We start from the raw sequence: 20,351 nt of genomic DNA on the forward strand, positions 1-20,351 counted from the left end.
ATTGCTGATGGAAATGTAAATGATGCAGGGAATTCCCTGGCAGTCCAGTGGTTAGTACTCCACGCTTTCACTGCTGAGGGCCCAGTTTCAATCCCTGGCTGGGGAACTAAGATCCGACAAGCCACGGGGCAGAGCCCAAAAATAAAGAAATGTAAATGATGCAGGCTTTCTGGAAATCAATCTAGTAACATCTATTAAAATTTAAAATACATACACCCTAAGAAAAAAAGTACATATACCCTTCATCCTTCATCCAGCTAGCCTACTTTTAGGATTCTATCCCTCAGAAACAACAGCAACAGTACACAAGAACATATGTTTACTACTTCATTGTGTTAATAGTGAGAGAAAAATTGGAAACAAAGCAAATGTCCAATAATGGGAGGATTGGGGAATCAGGTCTGGTACTTGTTTGAAGTCACCAAAAAATATGAATTAGAGCTATACTAATTGACATGGATAGAATTTCACAAGGTTGTATTTACTGAAGAAAACAAGATGAAGAAAGCATTTTTTCCCTCCCTGAAAATAATGAAAAAAACCTATACAGTAAGTCCCCTACATATGAACCTTCCAGTTGCGAACTTTCAAAGATATGAACATGCGTTCACATGTCCAGTCACATAAGTTAGTTCACGTGTCTGGGGTACATTGTCATGTGCGTGCATCCTCTACAAGTGTTTGTGCTTTTGTGTTCTTTACTGTACAGTACTGTATAGAGTACAGTAGTACAGTATCTTTATTTCAAGCCCAGGATATCCAGAAGCAAGCGTTAAAGCAGCGGTGATACAGCTGGTACTGCTAAAAGCGCAAAGAGAGACAAGAGGAAGAAGGAGTAACTGAAGAACCGAAGAGATTCATGACACAGGCACTGGCAAGGGGATTTTCTTTATTTGAGGAGGCACTGTTAATTTTTGAAGCACAGGATCCAAATGTAGAACAGTACACGAAGGTCGCAGCAGCCATTCAGAACGCAATCCAGTGCTACCTTTATCTATGACGAGAAAAAAAGAGCTACTACCCAGACATCACTGGATTATTTTTTCAAGAGGGTAGATAGAATTGAATCCAGCAAGGAACCAGAACCTAAGCCATCAACGTCAGGCGTGAGTGAAATTACAGCTTGCCCTCCATCTCCTATTGTTGACGATCCTTCAGCTCTACCATCTCCCACCTCCTCTCCCTCCTCCAATCAGTAACTCTTCTTGCCTGTTCACTCGATGCCAACCTCTGTATGCCATCTGTTGTACTGTACTACTGTACTTTTCAAGGTAATGTACTGTAAGATTAAAAATGTTTTATTTTTGGGTTTTTTAAAAAATGTATTATTTATGTAAAAAGTATTATAAACCTATTACAGTACAGTTCTATATAGCCGATTGTGTTAGTTGGGTTTGTAAGCTAACTTTGCTGGACTTACGAACAAATCGGACTTATGAATGCACTCTTGGAACGGAACTCGTTCGTATGTACGGGACTTACTGTATAATACTTGTGTATGTGTCTTAAATAAGTCTGAATATAATTATATAAGCATGAGGGGAATATGAAAGTTTATTAAGATAGGATTAGATTCACCTGTAAACGAACAAAACCCAAAGTAACAATGGCTTAAATAAGATAGTCCCAGGGGCTTCCCTGGTGGCGCAGTGGTTGAGAGTCCACCTGCCGATGCAGGGGACACGGGTTCGTGCCCCGGTCCGGGAAGATCCCACATGCCGCGGAGCGGCTGGGCCCGTGAGCCATGGCCGCTGAGCCTGCGCGTCCGGAGCCTGTGCTCCGCAACGGGAGGGGCCACAACAGTGAGAGGCCCGCGTACCGCCAAAAAAAAAAAAAAAAAAAAAAGATAGTCCCATTCTTCCCTCATGTTAAGGTCCAGATGTAGGCAATCTTGAGCTGATGTGGTTTTTCTCTTTCATAAAATCCTCTGGAACCCAGGCTCCTTCCAGCTTTCTGCTCTGCCGTAACTAGCATGTGAACTTCATCCTCAAAGTCCAGTCTACCCAGACTTATCCTCAGACTTCACGTCCCAAGCAGCAGGAAAGACAAAGTGGTTAGAGAAGGGGAAAGGATGCATGTAAGCAGTCTCTTGAGGAAGATTTCTGGATGTAGCCCAAAAAAACCACGCTCATTGGTCAAAACTTAGTCACATGAACACATCTAGCTGCAAGGGAGAATGGGAAATGTAGTCTTGAGAATATCTTTTTTTTTTTTTTTTTTTGCGGTACGCGGGCCTCTCACTGTATTTCTTATATTGAACCACTTTATTGACTTCTCTTATTAGTTTCAGTAATATTTTCAGTTGGATTTCATGGATTTCCTAAAATGAAAAGAGTATAGTCTGGACATAAAGATAATTTGCTATTTATTTTAATATCGATCTCTTTTATTTCTTTTTCTTAACTAATGACATTGTTCTGAGACTTCAGAAACATTTTGATTAGCAGCAATAATAGTTAGCACCTCATTTAATGGAAACAATGTTTGATGTTTTACCATTAAGTTTGCTGCTGTGGCTTCTGATTTAAAAAAAAAAAATGTGTATTCTTGGCCCTCCAGTTCTTTGCTTACTAAGATATTTACTGCCATTGTTGCCATTATTGTCATTATCATCATGATCTGAAATAGATGTCACATCTTAATTAATGCATTTTTGGCATATACTGAGATGACCATAGGCTTTTTTCCTTTCACCATCTAATGTATTACAGAATGCTTGATTCAACACACATTATTTAATGTTGAACCAATCATTCTTCCTGGAATAAACACTATGTGATCCTGATGCACAATTCTTTTAATATACTGCTGGGTATAACTTACTAATATTTTATTTAAGACTTTCATGTCTATAAATGCCTATTTAGACTTTTGTACTATAAAACACACTGCATTTTTGTATTATAAATTGCATCATTTCCTGTGCTAGTTTAAATATCTAGTTAAAATGACATAGAAATAGTATTTTAAAATAAGATTTCCTAGAACTCATTCATAAAACCATCTGGGTGCTGTTGCTTGCGAGCTTAGATTATTTACAACCTTTTCCATTTTATCAAGGGGTTTTGGTTCTTTAGAATCAATTTTAGGAACTTATATTTTCAAGAAAGCCATTTCAGATAAATTTTTAGACATATAACATAAATTTTAACATTTGGCATTGTGGGGTTTTTTTTGTTTTATCCCCTATTTTGTTGCTCATGCTTGATAGTTCTAAATTTTTCTTCTTCTGTTTTACCGCTTCCTTTTTAAAAGAGCCAGCTCTCTATTTTTTTTTGCTTTCTAATTTATTGATTTCCATTTCTATCTTTAATAAGTCCTCTTTCTTAAAATATCTGTGTTCTACTCTCACATTTGTTGATGACTCTGCTGGGAGAATTCCAGTTCAAAAAATATGTTTTTTTCACAAAGACGTAAAAATGCCATTATTCCATTATAATAACAATGAAATAAAACTGTTTACATTAGCTATGTGTGTAATACCCAGTGATGTCAAGTATGTGAGGGAAAGCTACTTTCAGACATCAATGATAGGAATGCATGTTGATACAGCCATTCTGGCAGGCAACTTGGCAATATGTATGAAAAGTTTAAGTGGGTATGCATTTCAACAAACTATTCTACTTCTAGCAATTTATGCTTAGACAAATAACTAGTCCAGTAGGTATATATATATATATACATATGTGTGTATATATATATATATACACACATATGTGTGTATATATATATATATATATATATATATTTTTTTTTTTTTTGCAACACGTGGGCCTCTCACTGTTGTGGCCCCTCCCGCTGCGGAGCACAGGCTCCCGACGCGCAGGCTCAGCGGCCATGGCTCACGGGCCCAGCCGCTCCGCGTTATGTGGGATCCTCCCGGACCGGGGCACGAACCCGCGTCCCCTGCATCGGCAGGTGTACTCCCAACCACTGCGCCACCAGGGAAGCCCGTAGATATATATTTAAAAGTATATTTTTCAGAATATCATTTCTAGCAGTGAAAATTAAGAGGTTGAATAAATGATGTTATAGCCATATAATAAAAGACAATGCAGCCATTAAACAGGATGTGATAGGTTTATGTTTTGAGTTGATATAAAAAAAGCTGGTTAAAGATAACAATATATGATTCTAGTTATGTAATTACATTGCATGTAATCTGAAAGGCTATTGATTCAAGTGTGAGGGTGGATATTTCTGCCAACAGGCTATGCATCTTTCCTATTCACGATTTGTGCCATTCTTTCAATAAGTATGCCTTAATAGAAAAAAGTAATTTTGAAAAAAGAATTCCCAGTTGTTCACATATTCTGGGGTATATATAATAAACATTTACTAGATGCTATGCTGGGCATGGGAGGTGATGAGGAAAAGGAGAATTAATGAAGTTCTTTACTTGGATGGTGAAGAGAAGGTAATACTGGTTGCCTAGAGAGCACAGAGGATTAGTGGAAGGATCCCCCCATCCAGGAAGTAGAGACTTCAAAAGACAGAGCAGGAGCCCCTGAAAATCCAAAAGGGAGGGCAGGCATCTTATCTTGCCCCAGTCTATCCAGATCTTTTAGGTTTCCTCCAACCCTGAGATACTGGCTCCTGTCTCCCTCTTTTGACTTAGCTTCCTACACATACTCAACATCTCTCACAAGTGCCCTGGGCTTCTGTCCTTCAAAACACCCACAATTCCCAAAATGTCTCACACATCCTTGTGTCCCCCTGTCTTTCCTGATGTGGTTCCTCTCTAGTCGTTCCTATTACTTTTCCCTAGAACAACATCCCTTGGTTCTATAAGATCCTGCTTGTGGTAGCTTAGATGATTATTCAGCAGATACTCATTGCTTCTCACTACACCTCCATGGGAAGAATGTATTTCCTTGCACCTTGATTGTCAGCTTTGCCATATGACCTACTTTGGCCAATGGGATATTAGTACACATGAGGTCCAGAATGCACGGAATAGACCTGAACCAAATCCATGGCTTAGAGCCATGCCCATGTAAGCCCAGACAAGATCAAGGTCAATGCCCAGCAAACCTCCAGTCACCTGAGTGAGAAATTTACTAATACTATATGTATTGTTGCTTGACACTGAGATAATTTCAGTGTTTTTTAGGCAGCAGTGGCTGACTGATACACAGTTAATAAGGTCTTTCGCCCTTGCTTGTTGTGTTTTGGACTTATCCTCTGGGTTCCCCCTCAAATCCTACCTCCCATATAGTACAACTTCAGAAAAGCTTTTATCCTACTGTATTGTGATTATCTGATTAACATGCACTGTTAAGCTTCTAAGTGCATCTCAACGTTCTGGGAGATCTGTAGTTGAATTCCTCTTTGGAAACCTAAAAACATCCATTGACACTCACTGAATAGCTAAAATTTGTGATTAGTGAGCAAGTTACACCAAAATCTATGAATCTGTGATCATGTGAGCACAGGTTGCAACAAGTTGAATACATAATGCTTGATATTTTCATGTACCCGTTGGATAAGAGAGAGAGGCTGGCCATTGAACCTACCTCAGAAAAGGGAGAATAACATGGATGGGGATCATGATCCATGAATTCTACCCTAGGGGAGGAAATAAAGGGGGCAAAACACCTCCCTTCTTTGAAGCAGTGTCTCAGTCTGTTTGGGCCGCCATAACAAATTACCATAGAGGAGGTGGTTTGCAAACAACATATATTTATTTCTCACAGTTCTGGAGGCTGGGAAGTCCAAGATCAAGGTACTTGGTAGATTTGATGTTCGGTGAGGGTCTGTTTCCTGGTTCATAGATAACCTTCTTTTACTTGTGTCCTCACATGGAGGAAGTGGTGAGGGAACTCTCTGGGGTCTCCTTTATTATTTATTTATGTTATCATTTTTAATTTTGGCCACGCCACGTGGTTTGTGTGATCTTAGTTCCCCAACCAGGAACTGAACCCGGGCCCTCAGCAGTTAAAGTGTGGAGTCCTAACCACTGGACCGCCAGAGAATTCCCTGGGGTCTCTTTTATAAGGGCACTAATCACATTGGTAAAGGCTCCACCTTCATGACTTAATCACCTCCCAAAGGCCCCACCCTCCTCATACCGTCATATTGGGGATTAGGTTTCAACACATGAATTTGGGGAGGGACACAAACATTCAGCCTATAGCAAGCAGTGATTAAAAATTATAGGACAGGGCTTCCCTGGTGGCGCAGTGGTTGAGAGTCCACCTTCCGATGCAGGGGACACGGGTTTGTGCCCTGGTCTGGGAGGATCCCACATGCCGCGGAGCGGCTTGGCCCGTGAGCCATGGCCTCTGAGCCTGTGCGTACGGAGCCTGTGCTCCGCAACGGGAGAGGCCACTACAGTGAGAGGCCCGCGTACCGCAAAAAAAAAAAAAAATTATAGGACATCAAAGCTGTTTTGATGTTTGAAAAAAGGAGAAGCCTTGACCAATAAAGTCTGAAGGCAGTGTGGGTGAGAACTGAATGTTGTTTATGATTGTCTGGGTAGGAAAATAATGGTTGGTCAAATGATCTTTGATCACGCTCTGTCTCGCATTGTAAGAAAATTCTCATTGTTGATTTAAAAAATACCAAATGCCAGAATTGTGCCTAGTCTGAAGGAAGGAGTCACCCATGATTCTGGCAAAACTCTCAATCACCAAAGTCTAGGGGACTTCCCTGGCGGTCCAGTGGTTAAGACTTTGAGCTTCCACTGCAGGAGGCATGGGTTTGATCCCTTCTCGGGGAACTAAGATCCCACATGCCATGCTGTGTAGCCAAAAAGAATCACCAAAGTCGAGTCCAGGGTCATTACTAGCACATGGCACATGCTTGATATAAGTGTGTGCTGAACAGATCAACAAATGAATATTTAAGTGTGCAGAAAGGGGACTGGGCATGTCCTCTGCAAACCAACCAATCCACAGAGATATTCCAGAACATGAGTGTCTTCAAGGACCCTGGAGAAATATGTGTGACCCCATCTCAAATCTGAGGTTGGTATGAACTTAAAGAAGTCCAGTTACATGTACAATATTCCTGAAAAAGCAATTTTCCAATTATATCACAAGCCTTAAAAATGCCTGTACCCTTTGACCTAAAAATACTCTTCCTAGGGAGCGCTCTTGAAGGAATTAATCAGAGACATAGATAAAGATCTAAAATCACATTTGTTACACGGTTATTCCTAATAACAACAACAACAACAAAAATAAGGACTTGTTACCACAAACTGCTTTGTGACTTGTCAGTTACTGTGGGCACTGTCAAATTTGCTGTGTCATCTGTCTTCAGAGATTCAGGACAATTTAATTCAAAGGGGCCAGGACTGGGAGAAGGGATAGAGAGAGGGAAGGGGAGAAAGGTAGAGAGAGAAAGAGAGGAAAGGAGGAAAAAAAGAGTCAGGAATGGAGTCAGGGAGAGAGAGTAAAAAAGAAACAGGAACAGGGATGGAGACAGAACAAAGACAGCAGTTCCTGGTGAGTTGCATGTGGTGAATAAATGTTTGTGGAATAAAGACTTAAAAGGGGAAAGAGTCAGAGATGGGAGTGGATTGAGAGGCGGATTCCCAGCTCCCGACCACATTAGACCTCATTCACCCTGGAACACCCGCCGCTGAGACCCTGGCACACAGGGAGAGGAAGCTGGCAGCAGGGTGGAGAAGAGGGAGGCAGGGAAGGGGCAGGGCTCTTGGCACTGCTGCTGAGACCCTGGGTGAGCAGGGCAGAGGGAGGAGGGCTGCCTGACTCTGTCATGGGCTGGGCTTGCAGGGAAAGAGCTCAGGTCACGTGGGGTGGTGGTGCCATGTTGTAAGACCCTTGTGGTGGGTTTGGATGACGCTGCCTCCCCCACCTTCCGTGAACTCCTGTTTGCTGTGGGAGTCACCTTATCGATTTTCACTGGGAACTGCTGTTGCTATGCTGTAGCTGCCTTTGGATATTCTTGCAATGACTTTAGAACTTATCCTTCAGTTATTTCAAGTTTGTCCTTTTCATGCATAACTCAGATCTCAGAGGAGGAATCTTATCCCTTTCCCCTCTTGGTAGACTGGTGTGTGTGTGTGTGTGTGTGTGTGTGTGTGCAGTGCACGTGTGGTGGATTATATTTTCTCTGGCTCAGAATCCCTGCTTCCACTGAATGAGCTCAGTTTCAGGACCGTCTTCCCTTCTCATCCTGCCCTTCTGGTGCGCACTGCAGCATCGCATCCCAAGCAGCCTTACCCCAAACATCACGCCCACACAGTGTCTGTATGAGTAGCAGTCCTTACTGAAGGTCTGGTGCAACAGAGACATTTTATACTGCCCTGTGGCTCATCCCCTTCTCCACCTCAAACTCCCAGCTTTTGCCTCTTCTTACCCCTCCAGGTTTCCTTCAGAAGCCCAATTCTCTCCCTTTGATTTGAAACAACAATTTAAGTCTCCACCCTTTCCTCATCTCAGGGTCTACCTTTCACATCTGCAGCATGCTTTACAGTGCTTTATAAACAAAGGGCTGCCCACTCTGTCCCACTTTGCAGTAGCCAAGAACCAGCAAGGACTCTGAAAGATGAGGCTGTCTTAGATTGAGTTTCCAGAAGCAGAGACTTGAAGAAGAGGATTCATGTAAAAATTATTTATTTAAGAAGTGTTCCCAGAGGGCTTCCCTGGTGGTGCAGTGGTTAAGAATCTGCCTTCCAGTGCACGGGACACGGGTTCAATCCCTGGTCCGGGAAGATCCCACACGTCGCGGAGCAATTAAGCCCGTGCGCCACAACTACTGAAGTCTGCATGCCTAGAGCCTGTGCTCCGCAACATGAGAAGCCACCGCAGTGAGAAGCCTACGCACGGCAATGAAGAGTAGCCCCTGCGCACAGCAACGAAGACCTAATGCAACCAAAAATAAATATAAATAAAATAAAATAAAATTTTTAAAAAAGAAGTGTTCCCAGAAAAAAAACTGGTTGGGCAGTGAGTGGGGAAGTGAGACCTGGGAAGAAAGGAGGCTAAGGAAACAGAGAGAGCAAGCAGAGTCCCAAGGCAGGGCAGGCCTGGAGCAATCTCTCATGGGAACTCTGGAGACATTTTAAAATTAACCCCACAGGGACTTCCCTGGTGGTCCAGTGGTTAAGACTGCGCTCCCAATGCAGGGGGCCCGGGTTCAATCCCTAGGTCAGGGAACTAGATCCCGCATATACACTGAAAATAAAGATCCTGCACGTGGCAACTAAGATCCCCGAGTGCCGCAACTAAGACCCGGTGCAGCCAAATAAATAAATAAGTAAATAACAAAGGAGCAAGAAAGCTGGAGGGCTATACCCCCATGTTTTCAGTCATTTGTTAAGGGCTAATCCTGAAACCGGGCAAGACCCTGTGGGGCTTCTGGGCACAAAAGCCTTTCTGTGTCCCCGTCTCTGAGTTCCAAAGGGCAGGTTCAAACAGTTGCTAATCAGGGAAAGGAGGGGATATGGAGATTAGGGAGGAGCAGTCAAGAAACAATACTGCAGCCCTGGGGTAGGGTTCTGCTTCCTCCTCAAGAGATATACATAATATCTTTGAGCCCTTCTGCAGAACTAAACCCCCCACCAAACGGAAGATGTTCCAGAGAGAAGGTCACAGTTCAATAACCTCGAGAACCACAGATCACGAGACCACCTGATGCCAGAAGATCTCTAGACTGAAGGAATGCAGGTCCTGCCTGCACCTGGATCCTTATCAGCAACCCCTCCCCTTGACTAAAACTCCTCACAACCCTCCCCCCACCCCAACCCCCGGGTTGGGACACACAGTTTTGAGGGCATTAGCCCGCTGTGAGCCCCTTTGCCTGGCAAAGCAATAAAGCTATTCTTTTCTAGTTCACCCAAATCTCTATCTCTGAGATTTAGTTTGGTGTTGGGGTACAGAGGCCAGATTCGGCGTCAGTCCTGGCGGGGGGTGGGTGGGACACACATTCCTAGGTTCTCTACCAAGAGATCAGGTGCAGGCTTCTGGGAGCGACATCACAAGGAGACCTAGTGTGCATAAAAACAGTCCAGGAGTCCTGGGGGCTCTGGGCACAGCACCAATAGTATCTGCTTCGGGGCCTTTCCCTTCCCCTCCCTTCCCCATCTCTGCGAGGGAAAGGTTGCCGTGTGGAGGATGATTTCCTCACTGACGGGAGTCATGCCACCCCTTAGCAGAAGCAGCTGTCACTGAGGATATGGTGTTGGCACGTGTGGTATAAAATATACTTGGTTTCCATCCCTGGTCCCGGGAGCCGAGCTCCTAAAATCCCCGTACTTTCCTAAGGGATAGGAGTATCTTTTGTTATTCACAACAAGCCCTCTCTAGGACATCTGAGTTTATGCTAATAAGATGACCTGGGGGAGGGGGCCCTGCATAGCCTCAGGAAGGGGCTGGTCACTAGAAAGACTGAGTGATTCACAAGATTGGAACTTTCAGTCCCACCCCCTGATCTAAGGGAAGGGGTTGGGGGCTGCAGATCAAGTTCCATAAAAACTCTTGTGCAAGGAGGTTTGATGAGCTTCTGGGTTGGTGAACACACCCACTTGCTGGGAGGGCAGAGCACCCTAGACCCACAGACAGAAGAAGCTCCTGAGCTCAGGACGCTTCCTGACTTCACCTCCGTGGACCTCTTCCGTGGGCTGCTCATCTGTATCCTTTGTGATATCCTTTTTAATAAACTGGTAAATGTAAGTAAATGTTTCCCTGAGCTTTGTGAGCTGTTCTAACCAATCTATAGCCGGTCGGTCAGAAGCAGAGGTGACAACCTGGACTTACACCTGAAACCGAAAAGGACCCTGTGGGGCTCCTGGGCACAAAAGCAGAATTTGACAAAAGACAATACCCATTCATGATAAAACCTCATAGCCAACTAAGAATAAAAGGGACCTTCCTTTTCCTGATAAAGAATATCTACAAGTGAAAAACACTACAGCATACATTATGCTTACTGGTAAGTTATTGAACACATTCTCTGTGGAATCAGGAAAGGGACAAGGATACGCTGTATCAACACTTCCAATTTATCATTGCATTGGAGGCTTGCCAGTAAAAATAAAATAAAATAAAGATTGAAGAAGAAAAAAAAAAGCCTTTCTGTGTCCCTCGAGTTTTGTTTGTATGAAATAGGCTTCATTCAGCCTCCATTACCTTCCCTGAGCTCTAAAGGACAGGTTCAAACAGTCCCTAATCAGGGAAGGGAAGGGATGTGGAGACAAGGGAGGAGCAGTCAAAAAACATAGTGCAGCCCTGGGGCAGGGTCCTGGTTCCCCTCAAGGGATACACATAACAATATTTTTGAGCTGTTTTGCAGAGACTAAAAGCCCCACCAGGTGAAAGAAGTTAACAGTATGCTGCCCACAAGCATGTAGACTCCAGACCAGCTGGAACCAGAAGGTTGATGATGATGATGGCTCCCAATTACCTCACCACCAACCAATTAGAAGAATGTCCGTGAGCTGATCATGCCCTCCTCTTTGAACCATTATGATAAAATGGTTCTCACTACCTCACTACCCTCTCCAGGTCGGAGCACACAGTTTTGAGGGTATTAGCCCACTGTGGCCCCCTTTGCCTGACAAAGCAATAAAGCTATTCTTTTCTACTTCACTCAAAACTGTCTCCGAGATTGAACTCAGTACTGGTGTACAGAGGCCGAATTTTGGCATCACATCTGAATTTGGGGCAGTCTTGCAGGACTGAGCCCTTAAACTGTGGCCTCTGGTGCTAACTCTAGGTAGACAGTCAGAATTGAGTTCAACTGTCGGACATCCAGTCGGTATCTGCTAAGAGCTGGAAGACTTGCTTGGTGGTATTGAAAATACCCCAGAGCATACTTCTTCCTTCTCCCATTTTCCAGCCTCTCTCAGGCATGGGTTAGCATCTCAGGAGGGCTGCAGGGTGCTCACGGTTGGAAAGGAAGGGTGAGCACTCACACCAAGTCCTGGGGTCAGCCCCTCAGAACCTGCACGTGGAACTACTCAGCTCCCCTCCTAGAGGGGGAAATAAAGTCCCCACCCCAGGTCATGGAGCCCTGGCTGCACAGGCGACTACTGCTCTGTTCCCTTTCAGAACCTGCCCCACCTGACTTTGGTTTGCTAGATGCCAAGGGCAAGTTAGCATCATGTTTGAGACACAGCTCTCCTGTCTGTGGCTATCTACCCCATGCTGGAAGCAAGGTAGCCGGTGTTGTTGTTGCCCAAGTCCTGGCTTTTGGGGATGGCCCTCAGACAGAGGATGAGAAATCTGCTGTTTTCCCCACTTCATGAAGTTACCCTCAGGGACTGGAGTCATAGCCACATGGACCCCTTGAGTCTGAGGGGCTGCTGGTGACCTCTGCGACCCTGGGCTGTCAAGAGTGTGCAACGGTGCCTCCCCTGGGATTAACTCTCCTAACGGGGGGAATGGGATGGGTGAGATACAGCTGGATCTTGGCCATCAATGCTTTTCCAGTAGACTTGCGCTTGCTCCAGCCAAGCCTGACTCTCTTTCCTCATTTCAACAGCACCCTCCTCTGCTGTTCTCCGCACAAGTGTCACTGTTCTGAACACACGCGCAGAGAACTCCTCTCTGCTCACCACAGAACTGGATACCATGTCAGGCATCTGGCCAGCCATGGCAAGGCTCTGAGAACCGGAGGCTGCTGCAGACTTCCTGCAGTTTCCTCTGCTCCTCCTCTCGGGTATTTTCCACATTCCAACGCCTGTGCATTGTGGAGGCAGTGACACTGAAAACACGTGCATTTCTTTCCACCTTGTCCCCAAAGCCTCAGAATGAGAGTAGAGAAATTAACAGGGAAAAAGCATGTATCCACAAGGACCAAGAGGGCTGGAGAGGATGCAGGAACAGAAGACAGATGACAAGAAAAGCTGAAAAGTCAGTGGTAACTGATTTAGGAGAGCAGAGAAGGCTGAAATCTAACCCTGAGAAGGGAGGTCGTGCACAGTAAGAGGAGCAGGTGGACTCCTTGCCACAGGACTCCAACTGGAACAGCCCTGAAGATGGGGATGAGGGGTAGGACTGAAAACAGGAAGGGAGTGTTGGCTGTGCATCTGTTTGAGGCACAGGGAGACCCCCAGACCTCCACTCCCACCCCACACAACCAGACGACTGCCCTCCCCTGCAGTGGAAGACGATGGGCAAGTCAAACTAAGAGGTTCTGGACTCGGAGACACGAGGCACAGTTGAGAACAGGGCTAAAAATGGGCATTCAGTGAAAGCCTACCTGGAGGTGGGTGGCGAACGCCTCACTCACTTTCCCTGCCCAGCAGCCAGAATGATGGTAGATCAGCTTACATCCTCTGGGAGGAAGAATGGAAGATTCCTCTCTTGGAAATCGACTAGGCCAAGAGAAAAGACCTATTAGCACCTGGTGTTTCCCTGGTGATACAGCCGAGTGCCCAACTGATCAGCCTACTGTAAAGCCCACGTGCAGACAAGCCCCACCCATGCACCCAGGACTCAGAATCGTGGTGCCTTTACTCATGTCAGAGACAGCAGCTAAGCATCCCTTGACACGAGAGGGGAGTTTCTAACATGAAAGATAGAGACCTAAATACATTAATCACCCACCCAACCACCCTAGGAGGAAACAGGGAATGCAGAAAGCGAAAGAAAATTGCAAGAAAATTCTAAACCTTGTTTGTTTTGGGACCCAGGGCAGGCTGCCTCAAAATATGTCTCCATGGCATATTGATTATTTTCAATTAAGGTTACTTGAGAAACAGCTGGTAAAAAAATGATTTACATAGAAAACCCCACTCTAACTCCCTGAAAAGTGGGAAATAATTCTCCCATATGAAAGTACCCTTCCAAACCAGGAGGAAAGCAACCTTATCACCAGAATTAGGGAACTCAAGGCTAAGAAAGCTATAAACAAACTTCATTACTTATTCTTTAGTCTGTTACCTTAAGCACAAGCCCCGCTGATTTATGAAATCCTCACAAATAATTATGTATTTCTTTGTCTAAAAATGATATATAAACAGTCTGCTTTGGCCACTTAGAGGGTCCTATTTCTATGAGACCTCTGTGATCACAAATTAATTTTTTTTCTCCTGTTAATCTGTCTTGTGTCAATTTAGCTATTAGAGCAGCCAAAAGAACTCAAGAGGGGAAAGGGGGAAATTTCCCCTTCCATGGTATTTGTATCTACGAAAACTACAAACAGGAGTAACAGAAGAAAAGGAACTTAGAGAGAATAAGAGCTTTAAAAAATTCAAAACATCTTAGCAGAAATTAAAAAAAGCCAATAGATGATTTAGAGCATAATTTGAGAAATTCTGAGAGTAGAAAAAAACTACAAAGAAAGAACAAACAGGACAGAAGAGCTAATAGAATTCAAGGCTTAGCCCAGAAGATTCAACAATTGACTGATGTAAGTTTCAGAGAAAAGAGAAAATGAGGGAAGGAAATGACCGGACTAGTAGACATGATAGGGAAAAAAAAAGGAAATAACTTAATTCTCCTTTGGAGAATAGTTAAATAAATTGTACTATCTCCATACAATGGAATGCTACACTGCAATGAAACGATACTAAACTATAGGTATGTGCATAGATGACTCTTAGGAACAATGTGGAAGGAGATGCAAGCCACAGAAGAGTGCTGTTTCTGTGTGTGATGCCATTTCTATGATGTTCAGAAGCAAGCAACAGTCAGCAAGGTACAGTTTAGCGACACATACGTGAATAGTAAAACAATAAAGAAAAGCAAGTGAATTAGGAGAAAAGTCATGAGAGTGGTTATGTGGCTGGTGGAGTGTTAGGGCATGAGGGGTGGCCCTGGAAGGCAGGGCATGGGATCAGAAAAGAGCACATAGGGGACTTCCCTGGTGATCCAGTGGTTAAGAATTGCCTTCCAATGCAGGGGATGCGGGTTCGAGCCCTGGTTAGGGAACTAAGATCCCACATGATGCAGGTCAACTAAGCCCGTGCACCACAACTCCTGAGCACGTGGGCCACAACCAGAGGGCCCACACGCCACAACTACAGAGCCCACACGCTCTGGAGCCCACTCGCCACAACTAGAGAGAAGTCTGTGCACCACAACGAGGAGCCTGCGTGCCACAGCAGAAGATCCCACGTGCCGCAACGAAGATCCTGCATGCCACAACTAAGACCCAACGCAGCCATAAATATTAAAAAAAAAAAAAGAGCACATAGAGAAGTTCCAGGTATTGATAATATCCTACTTCCTAAGTTGGGTGGTGGGTTCATGGGTGTTTATTTTACTATGATGCTTCATAACTAATATTATTCGTATTCTTATATATTGGGTTGGCTAAAAAGTTCATTCGGGTTTTCTGTAAGATGTTAACAGAAAACCTGAACGAACTTTTTTTTTTTTTTTTTTTTTGCAGTACGCGGGCCTCTCACTGTTTTGGTCTCTCCCATTGCAGAGCACAGGCTCTGGACGTGCAGGCTCAGCGGCCATGGCTCACGGGCCCAGCTGCTCTGCAGCCTGTGGGATCTTCCCAGACTGGGGCACGAACCCATGTCCCCTGCACCGGCAGGCGGACTCTCAACCACTGCGCCACCAGGGAAGCCCCTGAACGAACTTTTGATCAACCCAGTATATGTCAAATGTTTCCCTTTCTCTCTCTTTCTCTGACTGTCTCTCTCTCTCTCACACAAACACTATAAGAAAATTTCTCTGAATTGGGGATATGAGTTTCTAGATTAACAGAGCCTTAGAGTCCAATGCAATGAGGGGGAAAAAAACCCTACACCAAAGTACATCTTTACGAAATTTCAGAACATCAGAGATATCATACAAGCAATAAGAGAGGAAAGACAACTCATATTAAAAAACTGAGAATCAAAACAGTTGGTCCTCTCATCAGTAAGACTGAAATTAGAAGACAACAAACCTAGATTCTGAAGGAACAAGATTCCTATCTAGAATTCTAGGCCCATGAAAGCAGCAAATGAGAGAACAGAATTAAGATAAACTCAAACAAGTAAGGCCTTAAAAATTTTATTTTGTGTGTATCCCTTCTCAAAAGGAGAGAATTGTGCTCCACCAAAAATGAGCCCGGAAATCAAGAAAGAGGAAATCATAGGAACCAGGACATGGGGATTCCAAGACAGAAAAGAGGCAAAAGGAATAAAAAGGATGCTAGTTGAGGGAAATTTCCCCAAAGCAGCAGGAAGCAGGCACAGCACAATCCAGTTTGGAGCAAGGGAACAAGAAAACTCCAGGAGAGATTTCTCCATGAAAAACATACAAATGACTGTTGCCTAATATTTAAATGAATGGAGAGGAGATTTATAGTTTTGTGCAACAGCTTCAGGAAGAATGACTGATCGGCACATAGAAAACTAAGCCAAAACCAACCAACCAAGATTCCACTTATATACTCCAAGGAAAACCAAAAGTTGTATAGGAAAGGGTATGTAAATGTAATATACAATGTGGCTCATGAGTATATAATATTTACATAATCCTGAATATTGATGGCACCCAAAATTACAAAACAACTACATAGGAAGAATGAAGGCATTGAAAGTATGTTTGTGGGTAAGAGTGCGTGGAATTTAAGAGAATCAAATCTGTATCTTCTGTAGTTGTAAGTAAATGCTTAAGTTCTAAAATGAAAAGAATCGACCGAAATAGTAGGATAGGGAACACTCCCCAACTCAGTTTGTGAGGCTATCAAACCCTGAACCAAAACACGAGTAGGACAGCCGAAGATAGGAATTTATAGCCCGGTTGACTCATAAACGTAGATGTGAAATTTTGAATTAATATTCAGCAAGGTGAATACAGCAGAAGCAAGCTGTTCTTACCTCATTAATGCAAAGTTTGTCCAACTTAAAAAAAAGTATTACTATAAATCATCACAACAATAGCTTAAAGGAGAAAATCTACATGATTATCTTGATAGGCACAGAAAAGGCATCTGATTAAATTCAGCACTCATTTATGCTAAAAATAATCTTAGCCAACTAGGAGAAGAAAGAAATTTCTTTAACTTGATGAAAATTTTCTACCTATAATTTATACATATAAAATACTTAAATGGTGAAGTATTAGACACATTCCCTTTAAAATCAGGAAGGTGATTTATCAAATCAACACATTGTACATCTTAAACTTATACAATATTATATGTCAAATACATTTGAATTAAAAAATCAGGATATAATCTTAAAAAAAAATCAGGAAGATAACAAGGGTGTCCTATAAAATCTTTCTATTCAACATTGCATTTGGACAGTCTGGCCAGTACAGTAAGACAAGAAAAAGAAATGATATAAAGATCATAAAGGGAGAAAAAAACCGTATCTTGTTCTGAGGCAACAAGATTCCAGCCTGGAATTCTAGAGCCAAACTCAAAAATTAGAGAGAAGAATTAAGACAAGTTCAGACAAGTATCAAAAAGTGTATCTTCCACGCATCCTGTGTTAGTTTCTTATTGCTGCTATAACAAATTATCACAAATTTAGTGGTTTAAAACAACACAAATTTATTCTCTTACACTTCTGGAGGTCTGAAGTTAGTCTTATGGGACTGAGGTGTCAGCAGGGCTTGTTCCTTCTAGAGGCTCTTGGGAAGGATCTGTTTTGTATTTTCTGGCTTCTAAAGACGGCTTGTGTTCCTTGGCTTGTGGCCTCTTCTGCCATCACCAAAGCACATCACTCCAACCCTTGCTTCCATCATCACATCATCTCTCTCTGCCTCTGTCATCACATAGCCTTCACTGTCTATGACAAATTCTGTCTGCCTCTTAAAAGGAACTTTGTGATAATCCAGAAAAATCTCCCCATCTCAAGACCCTTAATTTCGTCACATCTACAAAGTCCATTTTGTCACGTAAGATAACATAGGCACAGGTTTAGGAGACTGTGATGCAGGCATCTAGGATGTGGGTACTCAGTCTACTGCACATCATTCTCATGCAGTCATTCACAGGTTACATGATTGTCTACATAGAAAAGGCCAAGATAATTTACAAACAGATTATTAGAAAAACTATGAGAGTTTAGCAAGGTGATTCAATTGTTCTATAATTCAGACACAAAGATTTGGAAAATATAATTTTAAAAAGATGTTATTTACAGCATTAAAAAATTGTAAAGGACTTTTTGATAAATCTAACAAAAGATGTTTAAAACCTTTATTAAGAATTATTTTTAAAAAGACAGAAAAATCTTAAAGATGACCTAAATAAAGAGAAAAACATATTGTGAACCTGGACAGAAACAGTATCATAAAGATTCCCCAAGGGAATATATAGATTTTATTGCAATTACAATAAAAATCCTGACATGTTTCTTCGGCAACTCAACAAGCCAATTCTAAAATGTAAATGGCAATGTACAAAAACAGGTAAGACACACATGAGAAAGAAGCAGAGGATGATGGACTCACTCTAGCACACAACAAGACTTATTTTATAATAAATATTTTATAATAAATAATTACCATAAAGTATGGTAATTAAGACATTGTGACAATGGATCAGGGGTAGATATCTACACCACTGGAACAGAATACAGAGCCCAGAAACACAGCCATAGAGGGACATCTGACATCTTTAACAAAATGGCTTTGCAGATCAGTGGAGAAGGGACAGATTTTTCCAAAAATGAAGATGAGTGATTGGTTATTCATATAGGAAAGAATAAAACTGAAACACTTTCTTGGACCAAATACAAAAATCCAAGTGGAATTTAAGAACCCAGGAAGAAGAGAAAACTTTTAGAAGAAAATAGGAGAGCATGTATTATGATCTTTGTTTAGAGCAAAGATTTAATAAATTACAAAAAGCACAACCCATAAAGAAAAAAGCTGATAGTCAACATTATTAAAATAAAAAAATGCCTGAGTATCAAACGACATCACTAAAAATACGAAAGGACAAACTGCAGACTGTGAAAAAATATTTGCAACATACATCATTGACCAAAGATTCAAATCCATAATATATAAATAACTTATAAATCAAAAATTAAGAACACTCAATAAAAAAATAAATAAAAGGGCATCCCTGGTGGCGCAGTGGTTGAGAGTCCGCCTGCCGATGCAGGGGGACACGGGTTCGTGCCCCGGTCCGGGAGAATCCCACATGCCATGGAGCGGCTGGGCACGTGAGCCATGGCCGCTGGCCGCTAAGCCTGTGCGTCCGGAGCCTGTGCTCCGCAACGGGCGAGGCCACAACAATGAGAGGCCCTCGTACTGCAAAAAAAAAAAAAAAAAAAAAAAGAAAAGAATAAAAGATAAAGAGGTAAATCATAGAAAAAGAGGCCAGAATGGCTAATAAATGTATGAAAAGATGCTCAACCTCATTATTAACTATGGAAATGCAAACTAAACCATATGAAGTACTATTTCATATCCAGCAGGTTGGGATAATTAAAAAGTCTGAGAATTTTAAATGTTTGTGATCAGACGAAGACTTGGGAACTCTTCCACACTGCTGAAGTAAACGTAAATTGGTACAAGCACTTTGGAGACCAAGTAGGCAATATCTAAAAGTGAAAATGCATACATCGTTCAACCCAGCAATTTCACTCATGGGTCTATGAATCACATAGGATAACATGAGTTTATACCCTAGGTTCTTACACTTGTGCACGAGGAGGCATTTACAAAAATGTTCATTCCAACATTGTTTGTAATAATAAAAAATGGGAAACAATTCAAATGTCTGTCAACAGGACAATGGGTAAATAAATTGTGGTATATTCATATACTGACAATAAAAGTCAGTCTTATAAAAATAATGGAAGTTTGAGCCAAAGAATGATATGCTTTTGCAAGATCTCCATTTTTAGATGCTTTATCTTAGTGCTATATGAAATATAGTCCTTGGACAAGGGGGGTTGATTATCTGGTCTTCCATGAATTAAATATAGAATTGAGACTGTTTCAAAACTTTTATAGCAATATTTCTCTTTCTGTTTTTTTTTTTTTGCTGCACCACATGGCTTGTGGATGTGGAATCTTAGATCCCCGACCAGGGATTGCACCCAGGCCCTTGGCCGTGACAGCGTGGAGTCCTAACCACTGGACCGCCAGGGAATTCCCTTATAGCAACTTTAGAGTGATTTTATGTATGTTGACTCTAATCATTAAAAAATGGGGTCACTATTTTATATTTTATAATTCATTATAATTTCATTTTTTCTAGAAATAAACTCTTACTTACAAAAGTATTGGTGTGCAAAGAATTGAAAACAACCAACCAAACTGGTCCTGAACAATCTGAGATGAATCGCTCTACCTTAAGGAAAATTGATATCTATGTGATTTCTTTTTCTACAACGTGTAGGTTTTCTTGTTTATTGAAGATCTTGTGCTCTACTCCTAAAATATTAATGTCCAGCCTGGGATTCCAGAATTGTTTTCTTTGGTTTCGGATATTTGCTTTGCATATAAAGATGTGGTTATTCTCTG

The 20,351-nt window shown here is 42.3% G+C and overlaps 1 long non-coding RNA gene across 1 annotated transcript in view; it reads right to left on the reverse strand.

Moving 5' to 3' along the window:
- Positions 1 to 20,351, reverse strand: part of LOC109551345 (uncharacterized) — a 58,143-nt gene that overhangs the window by 35,627 nt on the left and 2,165 nt on the right. The window contains exon 2 of the long non-coding RNA XR_004522101.2: positions 13,174 to 13,288. This is a non-coding gene — a long non-coding RNA (uncharacterized lncRNA). The remainder of the gene's footprint in view (positions 1 to 13,173; positions 13,289 to 20,351) is intronic.

Source organism: Tursiops truncatus, chromosome 15, assembly GCF_011762595.2.
Source record: "Tursiops truncatus isolate mTurTru1 chromosome 15, mTurTru1.mat.Y, whole genome shotgun sequence".
Lineage (NCBI taxonomy): Eukaryota > Metazoa > Chordata > Mammalia > Artiodactyla > Delphinidae > Tursiops > Tursiops truncatus.